This window comes from Tamandua tetradactyla, chromosome 8, assembly GCF_023851605.1.
Source record: "Tamandua tetradactyla isolate mTamTet1 chromosome 8, mTamTet1.pri, whole genome shotgun sequence".
NCBI lineage: Eukaryota > Metazoa > Chordata > Mammalia > Pilosa > Myrmecophagidae > Tamandua > Tamandua tetradactyla.
This window is the reverse complement of record NC_135334.1, coordinates 28649409-28667305: the sequence shown is the minus strand read 5'-3', so window position 1 is coordinate 28667305 and position 17897 is coordinate 28649409. Positions and strand designations below refer to the sequence as shown.

The 17897-nt window shown below is 42.9% G+C and overlaps 1 long non-coding RNA gene across 4 annotated transcripts; it reads left to right on the top strand.

Moving 5' to 3' along the window:
• The first annotated feature begins 499 nt into the window (after window positions 1-499).
• On the top strand, window positions 500-17357 carry LOC143643315 (uncharacterized). Of its 4 annotated transcripts, none has more exons than XR_013156206.1 (5): window positions 500-642; window positions 1126-1213; window positions 6063-6193; window positions 7170-7243; window positions 17031-17357. It is a non-coding gene; the product is annotated as an uncharacterized LOC143643315 (long non-coding RNA). The 4 variants fall into 4 exon arrangements; XR_013156207.1 differs by having other exon boundaries at window positions 627-873; XR_013156208.1 differs by lacking the exons at window positions 6063-6193; window positions 7170-7243; window positions 17031-17357 and adding an exon at window positions 1496-1592.
• Window positions 17358-17897: the final 540 nt, after the last annotated feature.

Genomic DNA, 17897 nt, shown 5'->3' with positions numbered 1-17897 from the left:
AAAGCCCAGTTACTCACCCACTAGCAGGTGTTACTCTTCTAATGTCTCAGCGTTGGGCTATCCAATATGGTAGGTATTGACCACATGTGGCTAGTAAGCATTTGAATTGTGGCTGGTCTGAATAGAGATATCCTGTAAATGTATAATGAAAATCACATTTCAAAGTCTTACTACAAAAGAAAAGAATGTAAATATGTATTTTGGTTTGCTAAAGCTGCCAGAATGCAATATACCATAAACGGGTTGGCTTTTACAAAGGGATTTATTAAGTTATAACTTACAATTCTAAGGCCATAAAAACATCCCAATTAAGGCACCAACAAAAGGATCCCTTCTTGGAGGAAAAGCAGCTACCATCCAGGGTTCCTCTGTTACATGGTGACGTCTGCTTTCCTTCCCTCCCAGCTTCTGGTTTCAAATGACTCTCTCAGCTCCTGTAGGTCCTTCTTGCTTTTCCCCAGGACATTTTCTTTCTTAGCTTCTCTCAGCTGTCTCCCTCTCACAAAGGGCTCAAGGAAAGGATGACGATCCCCTTTGAATAGGTGAGGTCACATCTCCATGGAAACAATCTAATAAAAAAGTCCCACCCAACAATAGGTGTGCTCTAGAAGACTGGATTAAAAGAACATGGCTTTTCTGGGGGTACATGACAGATTCAAACCAACATAATACCTTATTAATAATTGTGTATATTGCTTATTTATTTAAATATTTAATTTGACTGTTGAGGAAGCATCTAGGAAGGAGTGGAGAGCAGCAGGCCTGCAGTGGGGAGAGGCAGGAGTGATCCTCCCCAGCAATGCAGATTGCTGTTGTGATCAGCTGTGACCAGGCGTCACAGGGTTACATGATACAAAACACAATGATCTATATGTGAGGACCAACTTATGGCTCCTTCCCTCAGATATGGGCCCTGGGCTGGGCAGGCTGCTGGGAAACATAGACTCTTTTCAACATAAAGGTGGATTTTGAGGGCCACTTAGTGTTTGGATCAGGTTTCTGGCCCAACTCCAACTGGAGAACCATTTGACGACTACATAGGGTGGGTGGGCTATGCTATCTGTAAAATTCAGTTACTTAATGAGGCTGGAGGACATAGCCCCCATGTCTCTCGTGCCCATACAGGAAACTGAACACAGCACAGACGTGCTGCAAGAACGACTACACAGACCAGTGTCATATTAGCTCCCTGAGGCTCTAGCCAGCTAGCAAGGTAGGTGGCCATAGTGGCTTCCAGAATGCCTGGCAGTATGAGTGGCAGTGATGGTCAAAACATGTGGCAGTAACTGATAATGCAGAAAAAGTGGTTGGGCTGGCTCCCGGGAAATTGTTGGAATTCAATTCTGAATGCATGTGACATGCCTAATCCCCTGCAGACTCCCAGAATGATGTGGAGGGACTTTAAAAGGTTGAGGATCCTGTAGCCATAGGAGGGGGTGGAGAGACAGATTAAAAGCAAATCAGTGTGTTGAGTGCCATTCCATCCATTTTACAGTCTAGGAAGAAGGCACCACAGAACAACCCTGGAATCTAAAGGATGGAATGAAGTAGAATAAAACCACTCTCATAAATTTCATAACTTGTCTTCCTGGCTATAAGGAAGTTATTCAAAGATTCAAAATCCAGGAAACCAAAGAACTCTGAGATGGGCCTCAACTAAAAGAGACTCAGCTTCTGCTCTGCAAAGCTTTTGTTCTCTGCTCTGTGTAGGAAAGTGAAGATAGAAATGAGGTGAAGTCAGGCAGAGAAAGAGAGAAGAGTAGAAAACAAAGAAAGGAAGTACAGAAGGGAGGACAAAGGAAAAATGGCCTCTGATGAAATGCCACCGCCCAAGAACACATTCTCTGATACATACACACATACCCCTAGACAATTCTATACTCTCATACACACCATACTTCTCATTTGTAGCATTTATCTCCATTATAATTAAATAACAATCCTTTAGTTAATTAATCTATTCAGTAGATACTTTTTGAGCTCCTGCTGTGTGCTGGACACTCTTGTAGGCCCTGGCAGGGTGGGGGCGGGGATTAGAGTCTGATGAAAAGGAAGGCCCTGATCTTAAGGAGTTTGATTCTTGTAATGGAATAAAGACCATAAAACAAACAAACAAACAAACAATCTACCTTACATCATTAAGGGATAATACTATGAAAAAACACACAAAGGTAAAACATAGTGAAGTTACAGAGAGTGCATGGGGAGGTGGTGGGTGTTATTTTAGAGGCTGGTGAGTGAGGGCCTCACCGACATTTGAGCTGAGATCTGAAGAAGGTGAAGCATGAGCCATAAAGATATCTGAGGAAAGAGAAGGCTGGAGAAAAGCAGCTGCAAGACCCTCTGGCAGGAGCATATGAGGTCTGTTCAAGAAAGGATGAGGAGTTCCTGGGCACAGGGAGAGAACGGGAGAGGTGGAGAAGATGAGATCACAGGGCTAGTGGGCCTGGCTGTAGCCACTGAAGGAACTTGGTCATTTCCTCAGATCAATGGGAAACCATAGAGGGGTCTGAGTAGTGAGTGATGTGATCTCACTAGGTTTTAAAAAGATAAGTCTGGCCACTTATCGAGAATAAAGTTATGTGGACAAAGCTGGAAGCAGAGAGACTGATTACAAAGCTATTACAGTAATCCAGAACAGAGAGACAATGGGGCTTCTATCAGGAGGGCAGTGGTGATGGATATGTTTTGAAGGTAGAGCTAAAAGGATTTGCTGATGGATTGGGTGTGGGGTGGGGGGAGGACCCCACGGGTTTTGGCTGAGCAATCAGAAGGATGGAGTTGCTGTCAGATGTGAAGTCAGGGAGAGGCAGATTTAGCTTAGGGAAAATCAGAATCTGGGTGTAAAGCCCCTTGTAGACACCCAAGAGGAGATGACGAGTTGGTAATGGATCTGAGTCAGGGGTTTGGGAAGAGGTTAGGGCTTGAGAAATACACTTTCAAGGTTCAAGATACAAACGAGAGTCACAACATTTAGATACTATCTACAGTCATGAGGTGACTAAAGGAAGCAAGTACAATGGAAAAGAGAAGGCTGCAGTCTGGGGCTCCTCTGCTTACCCGTGCAGAAGGTGAGGCAGAGCCAGCCAAGAAGATAGAACAAAGCTTCCATGGGTTCCACTCCCATGTCTGTGCAACCCCAAGTTCTGTGCAACCCTAAGACGCTACACTTTCCTACACTTGCCAACTCTAGCGTCTCTGCTCCAGATTTCTCCAGAACTGACACCAGGTATTCAGTGTGTTGTTTAGTGTGTAAACATAGAAGGCCTGTCACTGCAAAGGTTCAAAACAATTTTCTTGATGAAATTTCCACCATCCTGCTCCTATTTTTAATGCTTTATTGCAAAAGACTTGTTTTTATGTCTGTCTTCCTCTATTGGAGCATAGGCTCCTTTGTATCCTGGCATATAGAAAGCACTCAATAAATATTTGTTGAATAAATTAACAGGAATAAAACAGAAGAGAAAGGTCAGTTTGGCATTTTTGTTCTTTAGTTTTCGTATGCATTGAATCTGAAATTGTTTAGACCTTTAAAAAAATTGCTGATATCCTCTTGGGTTAGGGGTAGGGAGTGAGGGAGGGTGAGGATGGCAAGGGATGATGGCAAAGGTCACCACTGAATGCAGCCTTGATCTACCTTGGCTCTGGCATAGGTGGGTAGTAAGAAAACTTCTGCCATCATTTCTAGCCAAAATACCGTGTGAAGGGCAAAATTGCCTCCAGGCAAGGTGGGCATTTCCTATTCCGTGGTCATGTCAGGGGAGTTTGTTGAGACCCCCGGCCCAGAGCGCAGCCCTGAATCTGTACAAGCAGACCTCCCTTGGGACAGTCCTCCACGCTGATGTCTCTGAAAATCAAACTCCATTTTGTGCTCAGTCAGAGTGGCCAGAGAGTTATTTTATTATTGATCAAACGGGGCTCTACAGAGAGCCACCCTGAGATGAGAAAAATCTTAAAAGGCTCCATTGGCTAACTCGGGCAGCTATGATTTAAGTCAGAGAAACAAGCCTGTGCTTATTTCAGGACCAGAGGCCTGACTGTGTCAAAACAGAAGCAGAAAGACTTTATATCTGACTGCGCTGGACTGGGAACTCCACGTAGCTACACGGCCCACCACGCAGTAGCCCTTACATCACTATGATGGAGAAAACCACCTTCACGGTGCTTCTCAGCCGGTAGCTTCTTCTATCAGCAAACCCTCACTGGGATACAATGGGAATCTTCAGTCGTTTGGATGATTGCAAATACCTGTGCTGTGTAGCCTGGGTCCTTATTAGCAGTAGCGTGTATTTGATGGCAGATATCTCTCAGCTTCTCAATTCCTGTTCATGGGGAGAAGGCAGCCTTTTTTAAAAGAAGACTACTTAGAAAAGAAGACGAGAAATAGAGAGGGCAGGAGCAAAAGTAGTTACCTTTATTGTACTAGGCAGTCCACGTTCCTTACTCCATTTAACCTGCACAGGTAGGTAGGATTTAGAGCAATAGAATGTACACATGGTCACAAGCTTTTAAGAAACAGAGGCTGGAATCAGACATCAGAAAACTGCAGGAGGTGAGATTCTAAACCCACTACTTTATGCTGCCCAGGGGAAAGTACTATCAGAACAGGAGAAGCTGGGGATGTCGTTGAGGGGATTATGGATGGAATAAGTGTAACTAGAAGAAAATCTTCCCACCACCCCTCCAATTCTCTCTTCCTCCAGACTGGGGAAAAGAATGGCACCTGGTTTAAGAACTGTCTTAATCAAGCCCTTGTAAATGGTGATTTCAAAGCATCAGCAGGGTATTTATGTAGCTAAAGGAACAACCATTATGGAGTGGGAGGTTCAGTAATGAGCCCATTTTTTATTCTCAGTGACCCAAAGGGGTACAATTTGAAAGGTTTGGGGGCTGGGGGAGAGGAATTAAGCTAATACTGATCTGCATAGTGAGGTAGGATATTAACTCCACTGTGGGCTGAGATGGCCTTGCAAATTATGGAATAGTTAGGTAATATTTCATTTCCTTCTTATGTTCTGAGAATTAATGATCATTCTTGGAAGGTATGTGTGTGTGAAGTCTGTGAGCCTCTTTGCATCTGATTAAAAGTTACACCTACACCTGCACAATCTAATATAGTAGCCATGAGCCACATGTAACTAATTATATTTAAATTAATTAAAATTAAATAGAATTGAAAATTCAGTTTCTCAGTCAGATTAGCCTTGCTTCAAGTGCTCAGTTGCCACATGCGGCTTGTGGCTACTGTATTGGACAGTGCATAAGTGAAACATTTCTAGTATCATAGAAAGTCATATAGGACAGCACAGATCACAACCCTCAGAGAAACAGACATAGCAGTTCACACTTGCAGGGTGACTTCAAAGGGAGATACACTGGAGTGCCAAGTCATACTTGAATTTTCCTGGGGCATAATTCTAGATTGGTTGAATAAATGAATGAATGAATGTGGAATAGATGACTGTAAGGTTAGGGGACTGAGGACAGAGAAGGATGTTAGGCTTTTAAATTTTGGATGTGCCACATAGAGCTAGCAATGCTAGGGATTCGTGTGGTAGGAGGTAAAGACCTTGGGGTTGAGGAGATAAGACTACCTGGTGCGTCTCCATGAGTGACTTGTGTCTCCTTCCTTCTACTGGTTGAAACAAAAGAGATGAGGGCAGGACCAGCAGATGGTCCCAAAGTGGCCCTACCTTCACACCCAAGTGGCTTGCCTCTACTTCCTCACTGTGTTCTCAGTGGGATTGCATGATGACACTGAGAAAATCACAAATCACCTTTTCCCAAGGGTCTCTAACTTAGAGGTGCCTCTCGCCTACTGGTTTAATGGAAGTAGAGATAGAGAGCTCGTTTTTTCATTTATTCGTTTTAGAAAGTTTGTTGAAGGTCTCCCATACACACAGTCTGTCCTATTCACTGGGGTACATAGGACAGACACAGCCATTGTCTTTAAGCCCCTTGCAACCCTGTATGTGGCTAGATTTGAATTTTGTTTTTTTCTCTGGGAAGCTGGATGTGAGTCAAGAACCATTTTGTCTTCCTTATTGATGGGATTTGGGTAGGCACACAAGAGAAGAAATCTGAGACAGCCAGTGAAGGAGCTCAGGAAGCTTTGGGAACAAGCCCAAAGTGTGAAGCCTTTATTTTGAAGGATATCTTCTTACCGTGGATGGAGCCTGACTCAGAAGAGGAGGTAATAGCGTTGTTATCCCTGTGCAAGTCCACATTATCCCTGTATAAGTCTCATTTCTGGTGGTAATAGGAATCATGTTAATGGAACTCCCATTGCAAAGAAAATCTATTTTGATACCATTATAATTTATGGCAATGAACAATTTTAATATACCCAAGAGTTATCTAGATGTTATAATGAGCCCGCCACAAAATGGGATTTTAAAAAATTATCTCTTTATTAGATTTTGATTTTGACTCATCAAACAATAATGAATTTCTCTCAATCTAGCCAGTGGGGGAATAAAGGACATTGCTGGGAATTATTTTTTCAAATGAGACTGATGAGACTCAGACAGCTGATTGGACATGCTCACTGCCCTCTAGCCCTAGCCTCCCACCTTTCCCCAGGGTTCATCATTCTGCCCTTGACCAGTGTACAATGCTCCCCATCCATTAGGAGCTGACTGCTTGCACTCACTTCATGCAGGAGACAATGCCTAAAAAATTTTTCTATAGCTTATGGGCTGTGTTTTGGTGTACAATTGATCTTTGCACTAATTACCTCCCGGCTCCAATAACAATTTTCTCTGGCAGTGAGGTACTTTAGGCTGGCCCAATTCCCCCTGGGGTAGAAGAATGCTCTGGCTGGTACCAGATAAATCTGAAAAACAACCTCACTATTTCTCACATTAGTCCTTTAGAAAGATCTACAATGGTTTTTGTGCAAAGCTAACGTGAATATTGAGTGTTTCAGGGTTCTCTTTGGGTGACCTCCAATTACTGTGTCATTATTAATAGAAGCTCTTCTTCTATTTTCCTTTCATTATGTGGCTCAATTACAGAGACTCCTCTCAGCCTTTTTGTCCTTTCCATTTGTTTATCCCTGGTTGGTGGGTATTTTCACTTGCGGGGAGGATCCACTGTGTGATAAGGAGTGTGGTCAGTCCTGTGCCTTCTAATTGAAGCATGTGTCACACTATTATTTTTCAAAACAGGAAAATTGCAGCGATGGCCGAAGAATAATTGATTGGAAGTGAAGTGCTACTAGAAGCAATTAAAGGCTCAAAAGGTGAATTTCATTAATGTTGTGTTATCTGAGAGCTCGGCCTCTTGCTAAAAACCATCTGGGAAAACTCATTTTCTTTGTTCCAGTGGTAAAGTTCTGTCGCGGTATTAGGGGGTCGAGCAAGGTTACAGGGAAGCTGGGTCCGGAGGGGAGACCAGCGGTTGCACGTAGTTCTGACTGCTAACAGGAATTTGAACGGAGTCTTCTGTATGACCTCCCTTCTACCAAGACCGTGTGTTTCACATGACAAAGTGTAACTGTCCCGACATAAAGTGGAAAAATGAAACAATTAATTGAATTGGATGTTGAGAATCTGCTAAGGGGGAAAAAATAACATTATTTTTAGCCCTAAATTTTCCAGGTTTATCTTTTAAAATATACATCTAAATTTCAACTTTTCAAATAGGCTTCAACAGAAAGCTTTTATCTGGCATAGTCTTGACTGTCATAATGTTTCATTATATAAGAATATGCATGTACTGATAATGTTTTCAAAACAGACACACTCCCTGCCATCATCATGGGTCACGTGGGCAGATGCTGTTAGGAAAGTAAAGTGTTTCTAAATGGTTTCCACCTATGCTGTCTGCGGAGGGCAGATCCACCTATTAGTGGATGGATAGGAAATTTCTCCCCAAATGCTTTGCTTGCTTTGTCCAGTCTGTGGGAAAAGAGATAAGACTCTAGGGAAAAGGCTTTTTTAAGAATTTTGTCTCTTGGCAGTGCTTTATCCGGCACTGCAGATGTGTCTTGCCAGCTCCAGTATCTCTGCTCCAAATTTCTCTAGCACTGGCACCAGGTATGCAGTGTGTTGTTTGGCGTGTAAACATACAAGGCCTGTCACTGCAAAGCTTCAAAACAACTTTCCTGATGAAATTCATTTTTCTCAGCCATTAGTATAATAACCATAATCAATCTTCTCATTGCCAAGCACAGAATCCCTGTGCAGCCAATTCTCAGTGAGGTGAAGTAACTGATACGCCAATCAGATAAATATTGTGTTAAATTGCACTAAACTACAGTGACAAATGGCACATTACATACACACTACAATAGTATTTCTCCCAAAATCCATCTCAGAATCCAAAGGCTTCAGATTAAAGACCATCATTAAATCAGTGAGTGACAGGGGTGGAAGTTGTCAAGTCTTCCAGTACTTATGGCATAACAAACCATCCCCAAACTTAATGGCTTAAATAGCAATGATGTTTTACTTTTCACAATTGTGCAGTCAGGGCTGGGTTCAGCGGGGTGATTCTTTGGTTCCAGGGTTGGCTACTGAGGCTGGAACATCCACGTTGGCTTCTCTACTGTACGGCTTCTGCCTTAGCTGAGATGGCTGGAATGGTTTGAGGCTGGCTGGCCAAGCATCTCTCTCTCTCTTTCTCTCTCCATTTGGTCTCTCCAGGACTCAGGCCTCCAAGTGAGAGCGTTCCAAGAGAATAAGCTCCAGTGAGCAAACACTTATCCAGCTTCTGTTCGTTATGCTTGCTAATGTCCCAATAGCCAAAGCAAGTCACATGGCCAAGCCCAACGTCTCTGTGGGAGGGGACTACACAAGGCCTGGTTCATTGGTGGCCACAGAGTAACTATCTACTATACTAGGAGTGCTCTAACTGAGCCCAGGAAGGACACACACACACACATATGCATGTTCCATCTGGCCACCAGAGTCCATCGTTCCTGCCACCAGGAAACTCGCCTCTCCTCTCTGACTCTAAAATGTGTCCTCTCTCTCTCTCTCTCTTTTAGTGATTTTATTGTCAAACTTTAACAAACATACAAACTTTCTTGACATAAAACATTCTATACATGCTGCGCAATCAGTGGCTCACAATATCCTCACATAGTTGTATAGTCATCACCATGATCATTTTTTGATCATTTGCATCACTCCAGCAAAGGAAATAAAAAAGAAAAAAGGAAAAACTCATATATCCGTACCCCTTACCCTCCTCTCATTGACCACTAATATTTCAATCTATTCAAATTATAAAATTTGACCTTTGTCTTTAACTTTTTTTTGTAAGTTTTTACAGCTTTATTGATATGTAATTTGTATACCATAACGTTCTCCTGTTTAAAGTGTATAATATAGTGGGTTTTAATCCAATTTTAGAATATTTTTATGACCCCAAAAAAGAAACCTTGTACTCACTAGCAGTTATTCCCCATTCCTGCTCCCCATTTCTCTCTCTGCCCCCAGCTTTAGGTGACCACAAATCTACTTCCTTCTTTACTGGTTTTCCTATTCTGGGCATTTCATATAAATGGAATCATTTAATATATGGTCTTGTTTCTGGCTTCTTTTGCTTAATGTAATGATTTAATGTCTGTCTATGTTGTAGCATGTTTCAGTGCTTCGTTCCTTTTAGTGATGAATAATATTCTATTATACAGATAGATATACCACATTTTGCTTCTCTGTTCATCAGATGATGGACATTCGGCTTGTTTCTACTTTGGTGCTATTATGAATAATAGCTGCTTATAGCTGCTATGAATGTTCGTGTACTAGTTTTTGCATGGACATATTTTCATTTCTCTTGGGCAGATACGATACCAAAGAGTGGAATCAATGGGTCCCATGGTAGCTATATGTATAATATTTTGAGGAACTGCCAGACTATTTTCCAAAGTGACTGCATCATTTTATACTCCCATATTTGTTTTTATCTTATTAAAGGACAGATGCACCCCTGTTTAAGATGGTTTGGTAAGTAGGAGAGAAAAGACAAGATGTTATCTCAAAGTCACTTCTTATACCAGAACTCTATGAATCAATGGTTTTTCCCAAAGGCCAACACAAATGGCAGAATTGACAAAAGTTCTGAGTATTCTGTACTAGATTCTAACATCTAAGAAACCAACAGGTGACAGTGGCAGTGGGTAACTGGCCTTTGGGCTCCCCTTGGTAATGTCTTCCCACATCAAAGTCAAATTGGATCGTGCTTGGCACTTCTGCTGCCTCCTCCACAGAGTGAAGACCTGATGTCCTCAGAACACTGCCACCGTCAGTGGGACATGATGAAGGAGACTTGAACCACTTTGCAAGAGCTTAGTAAACCTGTGTCTCATCACAGTTTCCAGGCATCTCTTATTTGCTGACTCTCAGCTCTGCATCCTGGCCAGCCCAGAAGCTTGTGCCTTTTGAAGAAAATCTGACCCCAAATCCTGTGTTGGACCTGAGGGAGATCCAGTTTGTCAAAGCCCAGGGTCCCCAGTAGAGGAAAAACCCATCTACCATGGCCTGCTTCCTGTTTCCCAGTGGGAATGCTTCCGTCAGAATCAGAGTCTCTGAGGGGCCTAAGAGTTCAGGTGACACATATTGTCATATTGAGGAGATGCTGTCTTCCTGGTTGACCTGGCCAAGGTTACAAGGAACCCTTTTGGTTTCCCTCTTTGGAAAGTTAACCTCCTGAAGTAATAGCTTAAGCAGTTATGTTTTTTCTAGATACAAGAAGTTAACTCTTGCTAGCAGTGTGTTAGGTGGCTGGATCTGGAAAGCAGAACCTATCTACCCTTGTGGCACCCCTTGTTCAAAACTGCTGGATACCCTATTTACGTTAAATACTAAATCCCTTCTGGATCACCTCCTGGAATAGAAGGTTCCAGGTGGAGCATTGAGCATTAAAAAAATAAATGTCTTCATACAGAAATGTCTAACTTCATTTTAGCAGATTCCTAAAACACCTTAGAAGGCTGGGCCCTTCTCCAGGCTCTTAAAGCATCCTTGTATTGAAACTGCCTGTGCACTTTCTATATCACACAGGAAACTCTGGGCTGCTGAGGTCAAAGGGGGTTTTCTCTTCATTTATCTTCCCAGTGCCTAGCACACCACTCATCCCAGAGCAGGATGGCAGTAATTGTTTGAAAAGGGAATGAATGAAGACTGTGATATGAAGGAGCAAACTATGTCTGCATGTATCTCATATGAAAGTAGCCCAATGCATCTAGGTAATTCTCAAGTAAAGACTGCGGTCCAGGGCATTGGTGTTTGGCTCTAAATATAAGGAAAAATTTCCTAGGCATATGAACTGCTTAGGAAGGAGTAAGCTTACAGTCACTTCGTGTTCATACAGGAGCCAGACATCTGTCTGGAGAAGTAAGTGAGAGGCTTACTATGTGAAGGGCTGGATGATCTCTACAAATTCCTTCCAATTCTGAGAAGGATCCTTTTGTGCCTGGGGGCAGCTTCCAAATTAACCTTGAAGTAAATTCAACTCTTCCTCAAATTTACTTTACAAGGTATTTGAAAAATATAGATTGTATGTAAGATTTTGCAGTGGAAACTGGAGAGGGCAGCAGCTATTCTGTTCCTCAGATTCCTTTCTGATATCTTTCCTTGGTCCCCTTTGTCGGCCAACAGCCTCTAGCCTCCTCTGTTTCTCCACCTTTTAATTTCTTTGGCTGCTCAAGCAAAAGCCATGAAATATGTTGGTTTAACCAATGGGAATTTATTGGCTTATAGTTTTGAGGCTAAAAGAAGGTCCAAATCAAAGTTATCGTCAAGGAGATGCTTTCTCCCCAAAGCACAAGACTGTGGCATTTCAAGGCTGGCTGCCAGCAATCCTTGGCTTCTCTGCCACATGGCAAGGCACATGACAGTGCCCCTGGATCTCTCCCTTCTCTTCTAGATTCTGTTGATATAGCTTCTTGCTTCCTGTCTTTCTTTATCTGAACTTCATTCTCTTATAAAGGACTCCAGTAATAGGATTAAGACCCATCTTAACTGAGGTGAGATACGCCTTAACTGAAGTAACCTCATCAAGTGGCCCTTCTTACAAGGGGTTCACACCCACAAGAATAGATTGGATTTAAAAGCATGTTTTCTAAGGTACATACAGCTTCAAACCACCACACTCCATGTCTGTCTCCCCTGTTCTTGTTCCAAGATATTCCCTCCTTCCTCTCTCTACCCTTCTTCCTACCTGAATGGAGCCACTTGACATGTCTTGGCTCCTCTAGTCTTGCATCCCCACAACTATCACCTCCACACTCACACACACGCATCCTAAACTAATAAAGAAATATACGACCACCAGGCTCCATCACTGTAGAAAGTAGTCTATGTGTTTAATGGCATGGAGTTTCCTTTTGACTCTTTTGTGAGAATTAAAACATATTCAGATTCAAAGTAGGGAAGGCGAAAAAGAAAGAAAAGAAGTGAGTACATCTTTCTTTCTCATTTGGAAGAAGGAACTAGAATCTCTTTCCTCTGGTTTCTCACCACTTCCTCCCCACCCTAAGAAGAAACCCAATGATGCTCCATTTGATGTTGATGAGTCAAGGGAGGGTGATTGGATAAGGTTAGTATTTCTAGAGAAATGGAGCCAATGTCCTCAGGAAAGCCTACCCTGGGACATAAGATTAGGGAGCAATTTCCCTCCCTACTAGCTTCGTATGCCTCCTCTTATTACACTTGTGATTTAATATTTGTTTGTTGGGTTATTTGATTGTTTTCTAGATTCTCCATGATACTGGAAGCTCCATAATGGCAGGGTCTGTGTCTGTTTGGATTCACCATTGAATTGGCACAGGGCTCAGCAAAAAATTCTGGACACAAAATAAGTGCTCAGTGAATGAATGAACGGAAATAAAATGAAAGAACTTTTTTTTTTTTTTTTTTAGCATAGGCAGAGCAGTGTTTGGAAAGGAATGAATTCTTAAGGGAGTGTTTAATTAGATTTGAGGAGAAATCAGACAAAACTCAGCATGAGAACACCTACCCCAACCTCACTTCCCTTCTCTTCCAAAGGTGACCTGAACTCACCTTTCTACTTTTTCAGCAGATCTGCTCTAGTTTGCTAGCTGTCGGAATGCAATACACCAGAAACAGAATGACTTTTAAAAAGGGAAATTTAATAAGTTGCCGGTTTAAAGTTCTAAGGCCGAGAAAATGTCCCAATTAAAGCAAGTCTATAGAAATGTCCAATCAAAGGCATCCATCCAGGGAAAGATACCTTGGTTCAAGAAGGCCAATGAAGTTCAGGGTTTCTCTCTCAAGTGAGAAGGCACATGATGAACACAGTCCGAGTCTCTCTCTCATCTGGAAAGGCACACGGTGAACACGATCAGGGTTCCTCTCTCATCAGGAAGAGCACATGGCAAACATGGCATCATCTGCTAGCTTACTCTCCTGGCTTCCTGTTTCATAAAGGTCCCCAGGAGGGATCTCCAAAGGTTTCTGGCTGGTGGATTCAGCTTCTTGTGGCTATGTCATTCTTCTCTGCTCTCTCTGAATCTCTCATTCTCCAAAATGTTTCCTCTTTCATGTTTAAATGTTTTTAATGGTTAAATGTTTAAATGTTTTTTAACATTTCCTCTTAAATGTTTTCCTCCAGTAAACCAATCAAGACTCACCCAAATGGGTGGAGACATGTCGTCACCTGATCCATTTTAACAACCACTCTTGATTAAATTACATCTCCAGGGAGATGATCTGATTACAGTTTCAAATGTATAGTATTGAATAGGGATTACTCTTCCTTTATGAAATGGATTTAGATTAAAACATGGCTTTTCTAGGGGGCATACTTCCTTTCAAACCAGCACAAGCCCCTCAGATGCTGAGAGCAGAACCCGACTCTCCCCTTTGAGGAGTCTGCCAAACAGAATAGAGAAATCCTTTGGTGTGCCTCTAGGCACATCACGAGGACAGGGATTTCTTTCTTTTGTCGCGAGGGTGCCTCATCACTAGGGAAGTGGAAATACTCAGGGAAATTGGTCCAAAGTCAGGGATTGAAGAAAAAGACTAGCAGAAGAAGGGGATGTAGGAGTTTCAGGAAGCAAGGGAGTCTCCAAGAGGGTTGTCTTCTGAGGTCGGGGCCCTAAGCCTTGCTCTTTTTGGGGGGCCGGAGAATGCGTGGCCAGACTAGGGACAAATACTGATAAAGGAGCGTTCTCTACTAGTTAAGTGGGGAAAGCAAAGGGAGGAGGAAAGAGGAAAAGTCAAAGCAGGTGCAGAACGAAAGGAGCACTTAGGCCAGGCTCACTTATCAGCTTATTTGCATCTAACACAGGCACTGGAATGATGGGAAATGATGCCTCCAATTTCTGCATAATTACATCCAACTATCACAATCCTACACAGGTGCTGCCTTCAGCAGCAACCTCATGGCTCCAGCGCTAGACCTTGAGGCATGTTGAAGAAGGCATAACGGTACCAAGGGATCCTTGGGGAGGGGGCTGCAGTATCTGAGAATCTACCCCCATCTCTGTCTGCTCGCTCCACCCACTCCCAACCTGCCTATTGATATTTATTTGGGTCTTGCTTATTTGACAGGACCACATACGTCCACATAGTTGCGCGTATACACAATTAATCAGGCGGAGTATTTCTGATTTGTGGTTTAACCCTGCCCTGCATTTAACAGGTCTGGGTCCCAGAGCCCCATGGCTGCCTTACATCGTTCCCTAGCAACCAAATGAGACAGGGAAATGTGCACAGTTTCATCACCACAAGATGTTAGGTCAATTAATATTCATTAGCAGTGCCTGTGTTTGTCTGCTCGGCCACATTATGGAGAAAAAAATCTTTGTTGTCTGAGAGTGGATGGAAGGGGTGAAGGGACTAATGAATATGTATATTATGTACTGAATACATATTTTGTTACACTTTCTAGCACACAGGCATTTCTGCAAGTGTGCATGCAGAATTGTAAAAAATTCATTTTTGTATTTACAATTATCCTTCTGAGTATATATAGGCAGAAATTCCAGAAACAATAGGAAGGTTCTACCCCGAAATACTTATCATGACCCATTCAGACACCTGGAATTACATCACTGGTAACTATTTTATTTATTTTATGATTTTTTTCAGACTCCATTTTATGTTCAATATAGCAAGCTTGGATGCTTGGAAAATACAAAAGAGCATAACAGAGAGAGAGAAAAAGAAACAAATTCCCTGTATACTCATCGTATAATAATAACGACTATTAACCTTTTGCTGTGTGCCCTTTTAATCTTTTTCTTTCTGGAGATGATACACAAACACACAGACAAAGTCACACAAATTCATAAACCGTCTTAAAAAAATAACATTGTTCCATATATACTATTTTGTAGCCTGTGTTTCAGAATTTGGCATCATGATTATGAACATTTTCTCATGTCACTAAGAAGTTTTATAAAGCATCATTTTTATTAGTTGCCTAATATTTCACTGACTGTATTTCCTATGGCTCATTTAACCAAACTCCTGTTTTTATTCTTACATTTAAATTGTTTGCATTTTTTCTTTGCTCTCATAAATAATGCCACAAGAAAGTCTTTGCGTGTTGCACATCTTTAAGGTCTTGTCCAGATATTTCCTTTGCATAAATTCCTGGAGACAGAACTGCACATTTAAAGGTTATTGATATGCTTCGTCATGTTCCTTTCAGAAAGAGAGAAGCAATTTCCACGTTTTCCAAGAGGGTATGAAGGTGCCTCTATGATCTTATTTTTACATAACCTTAGGAAACGTCACACATGAAGTCCCCAATGTCCAGTATGCAAGTTCTGTCGGAGGTTTTTCTTTATGGTACTCAAACTAGAGCTCTGAGCCCTTTTGAGGGAGTGGGGTGGGGAGCAATTCTAAAAGAGGGGCATTAGGAGTCAGGCAAGGCTGTTGATTTTCGCCTTGGCTAAGCCAAGTGTTTCCAGACGACTTGACCTTCAGAGCCCCAAAATACAGTCTCAAACCGGCCAATATTTGCTAAAGGGGAAGATGCCAGATAAAGGTGCTTCCTGCTGTGATGATACGCTCACCGTCCTCCAGCCTCCTGTGCCTGCATGGTGATCTGTACAGGCCGGCCCTGGCCCTGGAGGGTGGTGCATGTCACTGCCCCACAGCTCTGCTTTTAGGCTCGGTGCACTGGTAGCCCCCAGCCCAGCTCCAGGAGGATGGTGACAGGGACTGCAGAGGAGGCCGTGGTGGTCTGTAGAGGGCCTCAAGGCCTTGCCTCTGGGACAGAGAGAAGCAGGTCTCCCTTGGGATTCCTCAGGAGGGAGAGAAGGGTAGTAGCAGGAGAGGCTAGGGAGGCACCTGTGGACTTAGAAGTCCTCCCCAAATTGTTCTAACTTGGGAAAGTTCTCATTTTACGCCTAGCAAACAGGTAGGGACAGGGGATGGAGGCGTGGGGATAGGATGGTGCTTGTCCCCTTTCTCTGAATTCTCTTTAAAAACAGGTCCTGGTGAAGCATAACCAAGTGCCAGAATTTAAACTTCCAAATCAATGGGACCAACACAAATCCGTGTGCTCACTGGGCCAGACTGGGCAGGGTTGCCCAAGCCATCAGGGTTTCCCTGATTTCATCAAATCCGGGAAATTTGATGTGTGTTGATGAGGTCTGATGGCTTCGGGCTAGGATCAACCATCAGGAAGGGTAGTATAGACCAGTGGTTCTCGAAGTGGAATCTGTCCACCAGCAGCAACAGCAGCTTCTGGGAGCCTACGGGAAATGCAACTTCTGCAACCCCACCCACACCCGCCAAATCAGAAGCTCTGGGGGAAGTCCTGGAACCTGCATTTCAAAACACTTTCCAGGACACCGTTCTGCATGCTCAAGTTTGAGAAGCACTGACATAGACCATGGAGACCTGAGTTTTGAGTCCTGCCTTTACCTGCCCTCCTGGGGGGCAACAGGCAAATCACTTAACATCACTGGGCTTTAAGTAAGGACGAACAGACGATCCTTTTTGTTCTAGGTCTCCTTTTCTTAGTTTATCACCTAAATAAGGTGTGTGTACGTGTCAAATTTGGCCTTGATTCTTCTCGTCCCTACTCCTTCCTCTCCCCAGATACGATAAAGATAAAACGGTTGGAAACAAAAGCCCTGAGTGAACACCAGCCTGTGATATTTACTGCGAAGCCCACTGGGAGAAGGATCTCGAGGCCCCCCAGGGAGCTGCTGGGTGAATCTCAGGAAGATAATGGTGTGCCATGGAAAAGAGGGAGAGAGAAGAAACACAAATGAAATACTGGTTTGGCTTGGGGGTGTTTTGAATTTATAGATTTATCCCTGTTTTATCATCTTAGAAAATGCTCAGTTCCAGTTTGAATTGCTCAGAAGGTACTTTTTATTTTCTCTTAAAAATGGTAGGCTGAGGTCCTGGTTTAATAAAACATTGCTGTCAGGGTTTGGTTAAGGGGTCAGCACTTTATTGAAGGCCATTTGTTCTGGAGCGAAGTCTGGAGTCAATCTGCCTGGGTTTGTATCCAGGCCCTAACGCTATTAATGTGTGACCCTGGGCGAGTCACTTAACCTCTCTGTGCCTCAGTATCCTTATCCATAAAGTGGGAATAATGGCAGTAATTACCATAAGGTATTGTGAGGATGACCTGGGTTAACATATGGCAGTGCTGGGAGCACAGCCTGGCAGGCAGACAGCTCTAGACGTGTGCTAACTATTATTATCACTATTCAAGCCAATTTGATCCAGTTCTGTTCAAGTTCAGATTCATGTGGCTTCCATGCCACTGAGCCTCACTGGGGACAGAGCTGGAATCTACTTTTTCTGTCATTTCTGGAGCAGGATCCAGCTGCATTTGCAGCTAACTCCATCTCATTTGTTTACAAGGTAACTGCTCTCTCTCTCTTCATCTCCCTCTCCCTTCCCTCCAATTTCCATTTCTTTTGTGAAGTGGTTAAAGTGCTTGACATAATT